Raw genomic sequence first — 13293 nt, 5'->3', positions numbered from 1 at the left:
CAGAATTTTCATGATTTACATAAGCACATCTATCAATAAAGATTTACGTTGAGGTGCAATCTAACATCTAAATCTGATGCTTTGCAGATAGCAATGTAGGAGAAAAGTATTTGTAATCATCTTTCACTTCAGTGGCCTTATATAAAAATCAATAATTTAGAATTAAATTCTAAGTCTCCAAAGGAGATTTTCAAATGTACATATAGAAATGGTTACAGAGAGCAAGATTTTTAAGAAACATGTTCACATGTCCATATCCTGTTATAACTGCTGTACCATTTTTTTCTTCCAGCTTCTTTCCTTTCCCTGCAAGAGGGGTTCAGATAAGATGGAAGTTTTGCTTGACTTCTTTAATGTCCTGAACTTTCTATAGCTCAATTTTTCTTCAATCTGTTCATTATAAATTTAGCTTGGTGTTTCTGTATGATCTCCTTAACTCTCTTCATTGCATCAATAGTTTTATTCCATAGTTCTCACTGGCATTTGACAGGTTCATTTCCACATTTTTTCAAATTCAAATGAATTATCCACTGTAAGCTCTTTATCAGCTGCTTTCCTGAATGCTTTAGTCCACCTGGCCTTGTGAGGATTATGCTTCTTTTTAAAGTTCTTAGGACATTTGGATTTACAGAATCTAAATACCTTGCAATAATTGAAGATGAACATCATGCCATGGACAGGGTAGATGGGCCCTGAACAGAAATAACACTTCTTGATATGCATGTTGAACCTGTGTGGGACCCTACCATCCAGATTATAATCTGGGAAGGAAGTGATATCATGTTATTACATCTTAAACTAATGTAATATATGCCCTTGGTCTCCAATACTATTATGATATCCAAACATGTCATCTAAAACTAATATAAAAGCTGACCTGTGGAAATGAATACTAATGTGATATCCATACTATAGTATTTAAAAATTATATAATAGCTTCCCTGTGGCCTTTAACATTAATCATGCTATAGTATCTATTACTAATATAATAGCAGCCCTGTGACCTTAAATACTAAGATGATGTTAATACTATAGCATCCAAAACTAGTATAATACTTGCACTGTGGTCTTACTACTGTAATATCCATACTATAGCAACTAAAGCTAATATAATAGGCTGTTATGTGTGCTTAATATTAATGTAATAGTAATAATGTGGCCTCTGAAACAGAAATAACAACAGCCTTGTGGCCTTTTATTCTAATATAATATCCTACTATATCTTATAAAACTAATATAATAGCTGCCATGTAAGCCTTGAATATTAATATGACATTTATACTAAACCTTGTAAATGCCCCCTCACCCTGCTTCATTACACTTCAGCTGCTCCTGGGACAGTATCCCATCCCCAGAAGCAACATCTGCCTCAGAGAACACTGTCCCTGTCAAGGACTGAGATACCTCCTTCCTTGTCTTAGATATGGTAAAGGAGCTGGGAGTGGGGTTTGGGATTGTGCCTACTTACCAGCATTTGCCCCAGAGAAGCTATCTGAATGCTGAGAGCCTGTTTTAATACCATTAACAGGATATGAAAATGTCCCAGTAAAAGGTTGAGGTGACACTTAGATGCAATATTCACAATAACTGTGGGAAAAGTGGCTTGATTGTTTCAGGTCAAGTTCACATTTGAGCAAATCAGGATCTCTCCAACTTGCTCCAAAAGAATACATTCCAAGAATAGAGCAGATGTAACCAACCAGCCATGGATGGAGGAATGAGGCCTGCCTTCAAATGTCATCCACATTGAAACCATCCCCTTCTCAAGGTCAGCCAGGCTGAAGCCTGCCTAGGCCCTTCTCAAGGTCAAAATCAGAAAACCAAAATTATATGGTGAACATTAGGATTAGGGTGGGAATCATGGTTGGGGTTGATCCTGAGAAAATTTATGGTCTGGTTTGTGGTCAGATGTTGGGTACAGAATAGGTAGGGGTGGTTTACAGAGTAGATGTTAAACAGAAGCGCATGGTTTGTGGGCTTAGATTTAGGATTTCTAGGGTGAGGTAAAAGCTAGGAGATAGGAAATAATGTTAGTGTTTTAGAGTTATGAATAGGTAAGAGGGGTCGGGATAAGGGTCAAACCAAGACTTCCTTAGAATTCAGAACCCTGAGATACTATCCTCCATACTGTGTTAACATTGACCACCACCTCTGATAACTGGCTTTATGGCTCTATATCACTTATTAATTTTCTGTGTAGCCCTGTATCACATCCCACATGGCTTCTGGTGTGCCCTCCACTGTTTCCTTTTACTGATCCTGTGAAGGTGTGTCCTCCTGTGTAACACCCCACCAGCACCTTTCATCTCTACCCGTGTAACCCTTCACTACCTCCTCTCAGATTTCTGTGTAGCCCTCCACTTTCTCCGCTAATCTCCCCATTTAGCTTTCTACCACTTCCTTTTATCCCCTCCTGTGTACTCTCTTGTCACCTCCTCTCAGGGGCTTATGTGTAGCCCTTGACCATCTCCTCTCACTGCTTCTTTGTAGCACTCCACCATCTCTTCTCATCCCATCCTCTGTAGCCTTCCACCAACACCTCTCAACTCCTGTGTTTTCCTTCACCAACTGCTCTCATCTCCTGTATATCCCTCTACCACCTCCTTTCTCAGCCCCCTGTGTAACCCTTGACAATAATATCTTACAGTTTACTGTGTATCCCTTCACCACCTCCTCTCATGACAAAACTGTCCTTCCAAAGGATGCTCAGCCAACCTCAACTCAACTGTGTTCCTGAGACTCTGACCTATTCTAGAAGTTGTTAAGGATTCTCCATGTCTTCTAATGACTTGTCCATGTAATTGGCTTTTTGTATTTCCTTTACATTTAATTCTTTAAATTCTAAAATCTAAGTTACCCAGATTCTTCATCAATGTTTGATTTTCTTCATTTGTGTTCTATTGCATTCAAAAGGCCAAGCTGCTTAATTCTTCAGGGTTGACTCTTAGTACTTTCCTCAGATACTGTAAATACTACTTTTGTAAGTGTATGCTTTTGTTCAAGTATTCAAAAATGTTACTTACTTACTATATTGTTGTCATGCCTTTGCCAACTCAGTGTTTACCTGGTTTCCCTCCCTCCTTTTCTCCCTCCCTCCCTCCCTCCCTCTCCCTCTCCCTCTCCCTTATTGGATCAGAGGGATTAAATCCCACATCACATGCTACAAAACACCAATGGCTGTGAGGCAAATGTCCTGGAGTTCTGGTGCTTTCTATATCTTGTAGTCCTGTGACTGATAGGGACGTAAGCATGGTGGGCCTCTGCTGATCTGTGACCCCTAATTCTGAGCCCTGGTGCAGGATCAGCTCCTCCCCATGATCTTCTTCTATAAAAGATACATTGCAGCCTATGTTAAGACCTGGGTATTCTTCTGGATGATGCTTGGCATCAGGAGAAAACAGAAGCAGGAGAAGCAAGGGTGCCCTACCCACCCAGCCCTGAACATCCCATTTCTTGTCCCCTGGCTCCGGATGGGTTACATTGAGTTCCCTGGAACATCAACACCAGTGACTCAAATCTTTGGGGACTCCCTCAAGCTACCTCTCCCGAGTCTCTGCTCAGGAGTCTTTCCATGGCTCTTTCTTTTCCTCCAGTTCCTGACTCCTTCTCCATCCCTGAGACATTTTGCATTTGTAAAATTTGGCTATAGGGGTGAAAACCTGCCTATGAGCATACCCAGATTATCTGTGGGACAGCCTAAGGCCTGACCTCCCAGGACCCTCTTTCCTTGGGACCTGCTGTTTCTAGTTGTAGGGACCAGCCACCCAATTATCAACTGAAGAAGTCTCCCTAGTCACAAGATTCAGCTTCATTTCCAAATGTGCCCAGGCCATCAAAGTTTCACCCTGGGATTTCCATGGTGATTGAAAATACTTTCAGATCCTGGAAACATCTTCCCTCTGATACCTCATCTGATGACCTGGACCCATAGAAAATGGGGACTGAATCCTAGGTAGTTGGGTTGCACATGGAGCTGGGGCTGGCTGGGGACTCAGTGGTGAGCTTCCAAGTAAGAAAGGGCTTCCATCAGGGATCAGGACAGGAACTGGATGACTTGGGGATGGGACTAGCTGGCTGAGAATGATCCTTCACCCACATGAGTATCTGTACTAGTACCTGTTTCAGTCATTTTTTTCCTCACTGTGACCAAAAGACCTGACAACAACAATGAAAGGAGGAAACATTTATTTTGGCTCATGGTTTCAGAGGTTCAGTCCATGGTTATCATGCTCCATAGCTCTGAGCCTGAGGTGAGGTGGAATATCATGGTGGAAAGGCACAGTGGAAGCAAGTATCTCAGAAAATGGCAACAGGAAGTAGAGAGGGTTCTGCTAGCCAAGAATAAAATATAAACCCCCAAAACACACACCAAGTGACCTACCTCCTCCAGCCTTTCTACAGTTACCACCTAGTAAATCCATCAGTGGATTAGTTCATTAGTTAGGTAAAAACTCATAATCTAATTACTCACTGATGAAACTTCTAGTATTGCTTCACACACAAGCTTTTGGGGGACACCTCATATCTAAACCATAACATAGCCAAAATAAATTTTTAAATATCAAGTCAAAAACCAATGGTTCACAGTACTTTTGTGGCCACTGCTTTGCAAGCAAGTTGGACGGGAATGTGGATACCTAAGGTAGGAGAGCATGATTTCCTGAGCAGGAAGGACTGACCTGTGAACCAGGAGTTCATCAATAGATGGTCATAGTCTTCATGGGTTGGTGGATGGGACAGCAACTTATGATATCATCTCAAGGCTCATTCCCTCCTGCTTTTCCATAAGAGATCAGCAATGTGCTGGGAGTAGCCACACTCCCATCTAAAATTATGGTTCTGGTGTGGTCACACAACTCAGCTTCGAGCAAAGGGCTGTAGGATTTCTAGGGAGAAGACAGAAGGGATGCCATGGACCCCTACTGCTCTCTGTATTTCCTGATACAGGTGGGGAGCACACATGTGACAGCTGGAGCCCTAGTCAGTATGGATCTTGAGGCACTCCAGAAGGGAAGCTGAGATGCTTAGGAGACCCTGTGTTTGTCCACCTTGTCCAGTATCAACCTGCTGTTGCTCCTGTCTCTGTCCTATTTGGTCTCCTATTACATTTTAATAAACCCCACATGCTGTACTCATGGATGTGAATTGTGTTACAAACCTCAAAACCTCTAAGTAAAATGGCTTTTCTCTAATTTTTCTACCAAAGTGCCTTCCTGCAAACTTTTGAAGATTCAAGAGAAAAATGAGAGCTTGGCCTCCAGCTCTCCTCCTTTGCCTGTCTTAACTCACTCTGGTTACCTGCAGCTACCCAGACATCTATCAGCTGACAGCTGGAGCACAGGAGGTGCACATCATACCTGCAGAAATCAGGCATTGCCTGTCCTTGCAGAGGGTATATCCTTCCACTGGCTTCTCCAGGATACTTGTGCTCTCCAGGCTGAGGCCCACATAACCACTGCTGAATCCTGAGGCTGTCCACAGCATGGCCACTGCAGGCACAGGCAGGTAATGGCCTGGGGTCTAAAATTCAGGTTCAGAAGGATAACAGGCCAGGACGATGGAGGGAGGACAATAGTCACTGCCCAGGATGCGGCTTCCAGAGATCTCTGAGGCACCCCTTCACTCTGTTTACCTTCATGAAGGTGTCCTCATCCCACAGAATTGGAGGGAAGTGCTGCTGTGAGCATGAACAACTTACACCTAACAGTGATCACTTCAGGCCTGTGGGTCCAGAAACCTCACCGAACCCAGGCCTATGTTCTGGACTATCAGCCAGAGTGGATGATCTCCACTTAGGACTGGGTCCAGGATTCCATGATAATGGACAATGTCCTTTTGATTCTATGTCCAGGACTGGGTCACAGTGGACAGCATGCACCTGTTTCTGTCCAGGACTCATCACAGTGGATATTGTGCACCCAAGTTTGTATGTATAGGATTCTCAATCATAGTGGACTGTGTGTACCTGGTCCAGTGCTCAGGATTCTCAGTCACAGTGCACTGTATGCACCAGCCCTATGTTTCCAGGACTCTCAGTCATAGTGGACAGTGAGCACTCAGTCCTCTCTGGCCAGGACTCTCAGTTGCAGTGGACTGTGTGTACCTGGTCCTACATGCTCAGTACTCTCAGTCATAGTGGATAGTGTGCATTCTTCCTGTGTGTAAGTTCTCACAGTCACAGTGAACTATGTGTACTTGGTCAGGTGTTCAGGACTGTCAGACATAGTGGACAGTGTTCACCCAGCCTTGTGTGTCTGGGACTATCAGTCACAGGATTGTGTGCACCCAGACCCATGTGTCCAAGACTCTCAGTCAAGGTGGACAGTGTGCACCTTTACCTCTGTGTCCAGGATTTTTAGACATAGTGGACAGTGTGCACTCTGCTCTGTGTGTTCAGGATTCTCAGACATAGTGGACTGTGTGTACCCTGCCTTTTGTGCCCAGGATTTTTGTCATGGTGGACAGCATGCACCAAGTCTTGTATGTCCAGGACTATAAGTCACAAGATTTTGTGCACCCACAACTGTGAGTCCAGTCAATGACCTTTCCCACCCAGCTTCCACTCTACAACCCTGGTTTGCAGGTTTCCTCAGAACTTAGGCCACAACAGACCCCTTGACAGCATAGCCCCTGGTCCCACCCCAGCACCTGGAAGCCCACTGTGTGACCAAACTTGGTAGGCTGTACCTCAGTCCCAACTGGTGTCCTGTAGTGGGTGTAGCTTCCCTCAGTGCCTGCCAGGAGAGCCCAGGGGGGGCTGGGTGGATGGTTGGGGCACAGAGCTGCTGGGGTTGCAGACCTTATGTGTTGAGGGCTGAATAGACAGAATGCTAGACTACACTAACCAGAATCCTTGGGGGCCTGAATCTTCCAGACATCATATGGTGGGGCCTGCATGGCCAGAACACTGTCCAGAATCCCTGGGAGTGCCCAGGTCAATGTGCCTCCTGTGTTTCCTAGGGGCCTCTGTGGTGAGGGTTATGTTTGTAGAGCACTGAAGTGTACTACCCAGGAGCCTTTGGGATGAAGGTGGGGAGGAATTAGTGGCAGAATGACAGAATACACTCCCCAGAATCCCTGGGTGTAGAGTCCAGGTGAGTGTGAGGCCTGAATTGGTAGAACACCAGAATACACTACCTAGAATCACCAGGGGACAGCAGCTTCCAGAGGCCATCATGGTGAGGATGGCCTAGACCCTGGACTACCACTGCTACTGTGCAGAATCTGTGAAGGTGCTGGAATGAATGTGCTGCTGTGGCTCCTAGAGGCCTCTGTGGTGGAGGGCTACATTGGTAGAGCACTGAGGCATGCTACCCATCTTCCTTAGGGGTACACAGCTCCTAGGAGCCTTTGAGGTGAGGGTGGGAGGAGGCGTTCGTGGGCAGAACAGACTACACTCTTCACATCTCCTGGGGGCGGGGCAGAGTTCAAGTGAATGTGAGGGCTGCATTGGTAGGACACAAGAATACAGTACCCAGAATCAGCAGTGGGCAGGAGCTTCCAGAGGCCATCATGGTGAGGACTGCATGGACACTGGACTACCACTGTCTTGAATCTGTGTAGATACCTGGATAAATGTGCCCCTGTGGCTCCTAGAGGCCTCTGTGGTGAGGGCTACATTGGTAGAGCACTGAGGCATATGACACAGCTTCCTTAGGGGTGCACAGCTCCTAGGAGGTGAGGGTGGGAGGAGGTATTGGTGGGAAGAACTGACTACACTCTCCACATTCCTGGAGGTGGGGAGCATGGTCCAGGTGAATGTGAGGGCTGCATTGGTAAAACCACAGACTGCACTACCCAGAATCTCCAGGAACCCACAGCTCCCCAGAGCCTCTGTAGTGAAGGGGGTAGTGACAGGAGAACTGCATTACCCAGAAACTTCAGGGGCCACAGATCCAAGGAGTCTTGGCAGTGGAGTGGGAGGCAGTCACAGGCAGGATGGACTGTACTATCCAGAATCCTTGGGGCATGGAAGGGAAGATGTGCAGCCTTCATCTCTTAGAGTCTTCTGGGAGCTTCACTTCTGTGTGTAGATTCTCCTCATATTGAGAGTGGCCACTGTTGACTGGCCATAATCCTAAAATGGAGACAATCCTTGGCAAAGTAACTGTCTCAAAGATTATACTTCCCAGAGGCTTCTGTGGAATCTTCTGTTTTTTGCCTACAGCCCAGGCCTTGAGCACAAAGATGGTAAGTCCATTGCACCCTGTGGACTGGGCATTCAGCCATGTGCACCTGCTGAATGTGGTTCCTCTGTCTTCCTGCTCCATGGGCTGCATCTGTGCTTGGAGGGGCTGAGTGCAGAGGATGGAGCTTAGGTGGTCGCTTTGACTCCCTTTTCTCCTCTCCTGAATGTCCACTTGCAATGATGTCACAGATAAATTCAACAAGACATCAGGTAAAGTGAGGGGAACAGATTTTATTAGATAAGTAATCATGGTAGAGGAAAGACCCGAGCTCCTTTATGATCTGTGCAGAGGTAATTTGGGTATTTTAAAGGGGAAGTGAGGGATGGGGAAGAGTACAAGCATGGGAGTCAGTGAAGTAAAAAATAGACTTAGTCATTGTAAATGCAATTAGGCCAGCTGTGTTTGTGGCAGTTGTCAAAGAATTCTGTCTTCCCACAGAGATTGAGAGGGAGGACTTACCTTGCTAAATGATTACATTTCAAGGAATGGATCTCAGATTCTGAGAGAGTCCCTTCTGAGTTACAAGAGATGCATGTTGTCAATTATAAATCCTTTCTAGTAATGTTTGGAGAAAGGGAGGTTGAGGGCCTGTCATCAGATGTTGGTTAGGACATAGTAAGTTTTCTTGGAATCCTTGAGCTTTCCTCAGGCAGTTGTTTTGGTGGAGTGTTGCACATAAGGCACAAACTATACTGAGTTCCTGAGCTCAGGGGATTTGCAGGATGTGTGGACTTGGGGGAACAATCATCTGCTTACCTGCTTCAGGTGGACTGAGCTCATGCATCCCCCACCAGAAAGCCCCCCCACCAGACTCAAGAGGCAGAGGCAGTGACTGCTCTGACTTCAGCTGCTATGGGGAGTGCCAGCCCTCAGCCCTCCCAGGAAACATGCAGAGTCCCTAGCCATCCCTGTGTTGGCCTGTGGCCTTTTCTGCAGCCAGAAGGGCCTGGAGTCTCAGCAAGGAGAAGTGTGTAAGGGAGGCACAGTTGGAGGCATGGGCTGTGGGAGGACATTTTGCTTCGTCCTGTGGTGAACAGGCAGTGTGCTAGTCCTTAAAGTCAAAATCCTGACTCAGCAAGCTGCATCATGCCCATTTTTGGGGAAATGGACTAAAGTTCCTGAAGCTGACCCTTGAGTGGGATTGGGCCTCCTGAGAAAGAAACTCTGATAATTGTATTTCTATGCAATTATCAGAAGCCCTGCATGAAAGCAGGAGGTCCCTCCTCAGTCCCTGTACTCAACCCCTGTGGGGAGAAGTATCCATTCTTAGTGTCCTGACAACCAGTCCCTTCATTCCCATCTCTCCTTCTGGCTTTGTTCAGTCTTCCTGAGAAGAGGGGTTTGGCCCCCAGCCAAATTACTCTCACTCCTTAAAGGGTCAGTATGGGCCCAGTGGACACAGGTGAGGTTTCTTGACCAAGTGGAGCATCCTCTTCTATGCCTTCCTGAGGGACCCTTCCTGCTGAGATTAACAGGGACATCTTGGCTGTTCCAAACTGTGTATGGCTGATAGGGGGCTGGAGGAGATGCAAGGGGGTGGTTTGTGCATCCCTGGACTTTCTGGACTCTAGGACTTTGGAAACATAAAAAGTAGAGGTCAAGGTTTTAATCCTTGACCTGTACTTTTTATGTTTTTTTTTAAGCACCATTCTTTCAGATCATGGCATAGAATGGTGGGCTCTATTTCAGCTTAAATGTTCCAACTTAGGTTGTAGAATAACTAGAACAGTGAATTTCAGAGGTTATGCCTCTAGACTAGGCAGTGGCTCAGCTCTTTATGTAATACCAAACAAATAACATCATCCTGCTCAGAATGCAGTTGCTACCTGTGGAAAGAAACAAGCATAAGTTGTGTTGGGGGAATTAAGGTGCAGCACAAGGTCCTCCAAGCTGATCAGAGGTGGGTCCTAGGAACTGCCTTCAGGTTCTTCCTGGTAGGTGTGGTTCTGTGGGGCTACTGCAATTGCCTTCATATCTGGCTGTCCTTCCCCAGGAGGTTCCTATGGGTAAAAATTTAGACCCGAGTCTTTGTCCCTGCATTCTCCTGAGTTTATCATCTGTATCTATAGGGTCAGTATGGGCCCAGTGGACACAGGTGAGATTTATTTGCCCCACTGTGGAGCACAGGGTAAGGGCAGGTCAGGTGATCTAGGTGTGGATAAGAGCAGAGGCCTGGGGGTGTTCAGAGACCGCAGAGCCTCCAAAGCACAAATGACCGGTAGTTCTGTTATTCACTCACCTATGGGAACACCTCCTGATTCCTTGAGTACTTGGCACTGTGAGCAGAACTGCTGTGTGTAACTGCATGCTGCATTTAGACATACATTTTCAGACCGATGTTTGTGAGACAGTTGTGTCAATTGTTAAGATCATGAATTTTGAGCCCTGTGATAAGACCATGTTTAACTCTGGAAAACTGCCAAGCTCTTTCTTTTTTTTCAATAATTATTTTAAATATTTTTTAGTGTATGTACATTTATTTTTTATTTATTTATATGTGGTGCTAAGGATTGAACCCAGTGCCTCACACATGTTAGGCAAGCACTCTGCCACTGAGCCAAAACCCCAGGCCAGCCAAGCTCTTTCTTAAGCAGTGAAATACTGTGCCTTCCAGTAGCAATATATGTGAATTCCTATTTTTCCACACAATTGACATTGCATCATGAAGATTTTATCCATTGATAGGCACTTGATGCCATCTCAGTGTCTTAGTTACCTTGGTCATGACAAGTGGTGCTCACATCATTTCCTATGCAGCTTGCCATCTGCATATCTTCTCTGGTGAGATGTCTCCATATCTTCATCCACTTTTAAATGGAGTGCTTCTTAATAATAAGTTTCTTAGTGTATTTCAGATACAAGTCTTTTTAAGGTATGTACTTTCCAAATATTTCTCCAAGTCTGTGGCTTGTCTTTTTATTTCCTATGTATAAATTTTTCATGGAGTAAACATCTTTATAAGGTTTACCAATATTTTTCTGGATTTGTTTTGGAACTGTATTTAAAAACTCATCATGAAACATGGTCAGGCATGTTTTCTTCTAGAAGTTTTACAGTTTTACACTTTAAATATGAGTCTATAGACTGCTTGGGTGAAGTTCTGTGTAATTTGTAGCTTACCCTTGTCCACTTCCTCATATTGTATTCAATTATCTCATCACCATCTTTGGAGCAGAAATTCCTTTCTCCATCAAAGGCCTTTGTTCCTTTAACAAAATGCAACAAATACAATTATACCTGATGTTTGAATTTTGATACATAATATTCTCAACATATTTCAAATACTTTAATACTGTGAGGATAATGAGTTTATGAACTGTATGTACATGGGCGTGTTTGTGCTCTCCATTAATTTCCATTCATCTCTATGTATTCCTTCACAGCACAACATTTTCTTCAGTGATTCAGCTTTATGAATGGTTCTGGAATCCAGGTACTGAGTTCTTCAGGCTTGTCCTCTTGCAGTCAGTGTCATCTCTTCTAGGCTTAGAGAGTCTTCTAGGAATTGGGTATTGCACTGAATGTGCAGATCAAGCTTGGGAGAATTCCATCTTAACTGCATTGAGTCTAACAATCCTGACCAAGGACTATCTGTGCACTTATTTATGCTTAATTTTATTTCTTTCTATTGTGTTTTAAGTTTTTCTGGAAGTACAATTGTACTTTAAGACATATTTAAGGGACTGGGTTTGTGATGCAGTAGTAGAGCACTTGCCTCACAGATGTGAGGCCCTGGGTTTGATTCTCAGCACCACATATAAGTAAGCAAATAATATAAAGGTATTGTGTCCATCTAAAACTAAAAAAATACATATTTAAGGACTTCAGTTTTGGAGGATGCTATTATACATGGAAATGCTTTATTTTTATTGTAGTTTTCAAAGTCTATTGTTTCCTAAGTATTATTGCTGGTACATAGGAAATCAAAGAACCTATGTATATTGGCATTGTACTTTACTTCTTGCTATCTCCATCCATTCTGATCAAGGCATGGGATTCTGAGCTGTATTTCTGCTTAATTTCTAAAATCATGACCTAGAATAATCTAAACAATGATTTCCAGAACTTCACTAGGATTGCCACAAGGGGGCTCAGCGTCACCACTGAATGATGAGTGGTGAGTATCTTGCACTGCCCACAGTGATGAGCAGGGAGCAACTGGAGTCACTTTTCCTGACCCCTTGAAGCTCCCTCTTGCCAGGATTGTGGATGATGTAGTCCCAGGATTAGGACTGTGGATAATATAGTCCCATGGTTTGCCTGCTCAATGTAGGGGACCCAAGAGCCTCCATCCCCTTAGGATAGTGCAGTTCCATGGTTTGCCTATGTACTTTTGCCTGCAGTTACATAGAAACTGCTTGTCCCAGTACCCTGAGGATTCTGAGCACTGTTAGAGAGACGGTTAGTGCAAAGCCTAGGGTTAAAGTTAGCAGTTTGCCTGCTGTCTGCTGGGGTTCCTATCAGTTTCAGCCCTTAGAATTGTGGGCAATGTAGTCCTGTGTTTTGCCTGCTAACAGGAGATGTCTACTTCTTGGTATTGTGGGTACCGGTTCTGAGTTTTGCCTGCTCACCTTTTCTGAGAGTCTCATGGAAGCTGAAGGTCTTATGCTCACCCTGGTAACCTGAGGATCCTCAGCAGTGTTAGTGTTAGGATTAATATTAGGACAAAGCCTGGGGTAGGGTTAACATTTTGCCAGCTGTCTGTTGGGGATCTTGGCTGCTTCTGCCAATTAGGCAGTAGTTCTGAGTTTTGCACACTCACCTCTGCCAGGAGTCCCATGGAAGCTGAAAGCCTCATACTTACCCTGCATAAGCATGATAGAGTCAGGGCAAAGGTTATGGTAGGTTTAGCTTTGGTAAGTTGTCTGCTGGAATCCTGGCTGCTTCTGCCACTTAGGATTGTGGGTAATGTAGTCCTGTCATTAGCAAAATCACTGTGAGTGATCTGAGGAGATTCTTTCCCCTTAGGAATGTGGACAATGTTGTCCTTCATTTTGTCTGCTCACTGTTCAGGGAGGGGGAAGCACTGGTTACTTCCATCAGTTGGCATCCTGGGTAATATAGATCTGAGTTTTGCCATCTCACCTCTTGTCAGGAGTCCCAT

The 13293-nt window shown here is 44.7% G+C and overlaps 1 pseudogene; it reads right to left on the bottom strand.

The window, feature by feature from the left end:
• Nucleotides 1-243: 243 nt before the first annotated feature.
• LOC124093503 (probable ribosome biogenesis protein RLP24) lies at nt 244-723 on the bottom strand (annotated as a pseudogene).
• Nucleotides 724-13293: the final 12570 nt, after the last annotated feature.

This window comes from Marmota monax, unplaced genomic scaffold, assembly GCF_021218885.2.
Source record: "Marmota monax isolate L192 unplaced genomic scaffold, Marmota_monax_Labrador192_F-V1.1 WCK01_AAM20220418_F8-fsc00200, whole genome shotgun sequence".
NCBI lineage: Eukaryota > Metazoa > Chordata > Mammalia > Rodentia > Sciuridae > Marmota > Marmota monax.
Note: the sequence above shows the minus strand (reverse complement) of the source record. Positions and strands in the feature narration are given on the sequence as shown.